The sequence below is a fragment of the Pristiophorus japonicus genome, unplaced genomic scaffold (assembly GCF_044704955.1).
Source record: "Pristiophorus japonicus isolate sPriJap1 unplaced genomic scaffold, sPriJap1.hap1 HAP1_SCAFFOLD_270, whole genome shotgun sequence".
Taxonomy (NCBI): Eukaryota; Metazoa; Chordata; class Chondrichthyes; family Pristiophoridae; genus Pristiophorus; species Pristiophorus japonicus.
Window position 1 is genome coordinate 526,430 of NW_027252450.1, and position 5,261 is coordinate 531,690.

A 5,261-nucleotide genomic window follows, 5' to 3' on the forward strand; every position below is an offset into this window, starting at 1 on the left:
CAGAAGCAAGTAGGCTATAATGAACATTTTAAAACACTGGTTCGGTCTCAACAGGAGTATTATGTCCAGTTCTGGGCACTGTACTTGTGGAAGGATGTAAAGGCCTTAGAGTGGTGTAAAAAAAGATTTACGAGAATAGTTCCAGGGATAAGGGACGTCAGTTACGTGGATAGACTGGATAATCTGAAGTCGTTCTGCGTAGAGCAGAGATAATGGAGAGGAGATTAGCTGTTCAAATTCATGAGGTGTCTCGACAGAGTAGATAGAGAGAAACTGTTGCTTTTGGCAGAAATGTCGAGTACCAGAGGAAACAGATTTAAAGTGATTCAATTGTTATTTCGTGCTGCAAATGCAAGTAGGCGATGGAGTGGAACAATGGCCTCTTTGTGAGTTTGTGAGTTTCGTCATTACCACTGCTGCAGATCTGTGAGCTCAATCAGCAGTTTGCTCCACTTGATTTCGGTCTTCCTGTACCTTGTCCAATTGCTCCTCTGTATGAACTACACCCCAACATTTTCTGCCGTCCGCAAGTTTTGAAAATGTTCTTCCGATTCCTGTACCCAAATCGTTGACCTTAATAGTGAACAACAGCGATCTCAGCAGCGATCCTTGTCGAGCACACTTTCCCAACGTTTGCAAGTCTGAGTAGCTAAGCTTGACACCTACAGTTCATTTTCTGGTTTGTAGCCAACTTGTGGTCCATTCTGCTACCTGCTCTGATGTAAGTCATGAGTCTAAATGTTGTACCTTAACGCCTTTTGAAAATACAAATGTATTACATCTATTGCATTACCTATGTGCACTTTGTGTTACTTCCTCAAATAATTCAAATAAGGTTAGTAAAGCATGACCTCCCATTTGAATTCCGTGCTGACTACTTTTTTTCGATAGACTCATTTTCTAGATGATTTTTTTCATTATAGCTTTGAGTAAGGATTCAAATGGCCCTGAAATTCCGGTCCTCTGCTTCCCGCGGGCGCTCAACAGAAAATAGCGTTCCCGGTCCTGAGGCCTTATCCCCCGCGCATCAGAGTGCGTTCACGCCTGGATGGACGTACGCTGGTACTGGAGTCACATGGAACTGGGCAGCCAATCCAGGTACAATATTTTCTCATTCTTAATAATGTGAACTCCGTAAGTAAGAGTTCTAATTATTATGATTGAGAAGGACCTCTCCCCCCACCCCCACCCCGTGAACACCCAAACACAAATAAAAAATATAAAAAATACATGACATATTTATGATTAAATTAAATTAAAGTTTAAGAAAATATATATTTCCGATTTTTTTAAACGTTTTTTAATTATGGTTTAAAATAAACTTACCTTAGTGGGCAGGGTTTTTACTTTAAAATGTGTATTTTAAATTTATTTCTAACTATTTTTGTATGTTTTGCAACTCGTATGCTGGTAAAAGTAGGCTATGCGCTTGCTTTTACCAGAAGCAAGAGTTTTCAGGACTTTCGCTGGGCACGTGATGAATAAATACCACAATTCTTCCCATGCAAATGTCCTGGCTGTGGGAATATGGAGGATCTGTCATGCCAGAGCGTGACATGCCGGTAAAGCTGGTTTTCAGTACATGTGCATTGTTTGCTGAAAATCGGCTTTTGCGATTCCTGCCCGGGTCCGTACACACACTGTATGGACACAGTGAGGCCGCGATTACAGCGCCTATTATCTTTTCTATCACTGACATTAAACTAATTGATCTATAATTACCTGGACTTAGCCAATCTCCCTTTTTAATATCAATATCACATGAGATGTCCGCCAGACCGCTGGCACTTTTCAAATATATATATCTTCACACACTATTCTTCACAAATTGTCCTTCGAACTGCCATGATTTGCCTAATTACACCCTGTGTCACTCTGTACCCATTTGTGAGTATATATGTACATACATATGTAACGATGCTTCTTCTATCTCTGCCATAAATCTTTTAAAATGTGCAGATGCTATCCGTCCGAACCATGGAGTTTTATCCTCCCCAAGTTTGATTATTGTTGAATGATAGAATGCTGCAGCACAGACATAAGCCATTCGGCTCATCGTGTTTGTGCCGACTCTTTGATTGAGCGATCCAATTAATGTCAGTTCCTCTTGCCCCACAGCCATATAATTATTTTCTCTTCAAATATTTAGGCTAATTCTCTTTTGAACACTACTACTGAATCTGCATCTACTACTTTTTCTGGCAGCAACATCTCGCTGTGTAAAAAAAAAGTTTTCTCATTTCGTCTCTGCTTCTTTTGCCAATGACCTTAAATGTAGTGACATCTGTCACTGGAAATAGTTTCCCCTTATTTACTCAATCAAAGCCATTCATGATTTTGAACGCCTCCATCAAGTGTCCTCTTAAACTTCTCTGCTCTAAGGAGAACAACATCAGTTTCTCCAGTCTCTCCACATAACTGAAGTCCCTCAAACTTGGTTACAATTCTAGTCAATCTCTTCTGCGCCCGCTCTATGACATTAACACACTTCCTAAAGTGTGTTACCTAGAATTGATCCACCTGGGTAAATCAATATTTTATAAATCTTTAACATAACTTCCTTGCTCCGGACTCAATGCCTCTATTAATAAAGGCAAGGTTTCCATATGTTTTGTTTTAATATTTTTTACAAATTGTCCTTCCACCTTCAACGATTCGTACCTTCGGATTTCCCTGTCACCGCACTCCATCTAAATAGTACAATTTAGTTCATGTTACCTTTCGTCCTACTTTCTATCAAATTGAACCACTTCACAATTATCTGCATAAAATTTTATCTGCCATGTCCCTGCCCATTTTACCAAACTGCCCATATCCTCTTGAAGTATGTAAGTTTACTATAGTTCATATCTTTGTGTATTCTGCAATATTTGAAAGTATGCTCTGTATAACCAAGTTCAAGTCATTAATGTATTTCAAAATCCAAAGTGGTCCCAATACCGAGGGAACACCGATGTATACTTCACTTAAATCTGAAAAACAATCATTTACCAGCACTCTGTGCTTTATATCACTGAGCGAAATTTGTACTTATGATTTCACTATCCCATGGGCTAGAATTTTATTAACAAGTCTATTGTCTGAAACATTCTCAAACTCCTTTTGAAAGTTCATATACATGACGTAAACTGCATTGCCCTCACCAACCCTCGATGTTACTTTATCAGATATATTGATCAAGTTAGACAAACACGACTTGCCTTTGTTCTCCTTGAAGGAGAGACGATTAAAATTCGTGCTTACTTTTATTTATTTGCCCATAATTTTCCAAATGCCAGTTAATTATGTCCCGGCTTACTGCCTCTATAAGTTTTCACGCCAGCAGGTATAGGCTGATGGTCCTGTAGTTGCCTCGTTTTTTCCCCTACACGTTTTTGAACAATGGTCAAATATTTGCAATCCTCAACTCCTCACACACCAATCCCATATCTAATGAGGATTGGAAATTTGTGACCAGAGGATCTGCAATTTCGAGCCAATTTTTCCTCACTAACTTAGGATGTATCCCATCTGGACTGGGTGAATTTTCTACTTTGAGGACTGAAAACCTTTCAAGTGAAACCTCTTCAACAGTTGTGATCCTATCCAGTATCGCTCCTGTCTCCTCCTTTTTTGCTACATTTGAAGCATGCGCTGTTCCAGTGAATACAGATGCAATATACTCGTTTAGTCCTGAACCATGACCTTTGGCCAGAAAAGTCGATCTCCGCTTTGGTTCCTAATGGTGTCTACCCTTCAACTGCGTGCAATGTATGCACCTTTGAATATGCTCACAGGTTTGACGAGCTTCTGAGTTGGGAGTGACTGTCCCGTAATGCTCAATAAATTCCGAGTGAGTTGGGTTCAGGGGTTCCAGGATGACATCTTTGGTGTTGAGTCTCGAGGATGGACTGGTAATGCGTAGTATGATTGTTAAATCTTTGTTAATAAATCAATAGTTTTTAATAGCAATATGTTGCTATGAATTATTAAGCAAAGCACCCAAGAAGCAAATACATTACACTGCCAGTTTACTATTTTTGTAGTTTTAAAGGTCATTCAGGTTACATTTCATGACCGCTGCTAATTTATTCTCATACTATCTCTTTGATCCTCTTATTTATTTTTCGCTCTCTTCTGTACATTCTATATTCAATTTGGTTCTCTTCTGTATTGCGAATCTAACATCTGTCTCGTTTTTCTATCTCATATTAATACCTATATTATTAGTTATCCAGCGTGTTTTAACTTTGTATGAACTTGCTTTCTCCTTTATAGGAATGGTCTACTCTGTATCAGCAACCTCTTCTCTTTGAAAGCCTCCCTTTATAAAATGGCTCATTTGCCTTCCAATGGTAATTCCAAACCCTCTGTGCCAATTCCTTTTTTAAGTAATTAAATTTAGCCCCAATTCAGTTATTGAATTGTACGCTTAATTGCAGATTGTACTTTTACATAAGTATTCTAAAGCTGATAATTTAATGATGACTGTTCCCAAAATGCTCTGCTACCAAAAAGTTGCTCCACTTGCCATGCTACATTCATTGGTTGCAAAGCATATGGCGCACTGATTTTATTGTGAGGATATCTGGAAGGATATACTGGTTTTGGAAGGCATGCACTTCACTTTCACTAGTGTCAGCTGTGGCTCAGTGGGTAGCACATTCGCATCTGAGTCGGAAGGTTGTGCGTTCTAATTCAACTCCAGAGACTTGGACACTTAAATATAGGTTGACAATCAAGTGCAGTACTGCTGGAGTGCAGTACTATTAGCGTTGCTGTCTTTTCGATGAGATGCTTAATCGAGGCTCCGTCTGCTCACTCAGCTGAACGTAAAACAACCAATGGCACTATTTCGATGAAGTGCAGGTGAGTTCTTCCTAGAGTCCTGGCCAATATTTATCGCCCCAACCAACATTGCAATACAGATTATCAGGTCATTATCATATTACAATAGGTGGGAGCTTTCTGTGCGTATATTGGTTGGTGCGATTCAAGTTACCTCAGTGACTACACTTCAAATGTACTTCATTAGTTGTAAAGCACCATGGGAAGTCTGGTGATTGTAAAAAGGTGCTACGTAAATTTAAGTCTTTTTGTTAGATCTTTCAGATTGATAGCAGCGTTGGAATGGTCACATTTTGAGGACAGGTAGCATAAACTTTTCTTATATTCCCTTCAGCACAGAACATTGACGGCGAATTGATCGAGTTTGAGTTTGTAGATGTGGCGATGATATTAGGTGGGAACATCAATAATATGGTGATATGAATCTAAAGTTA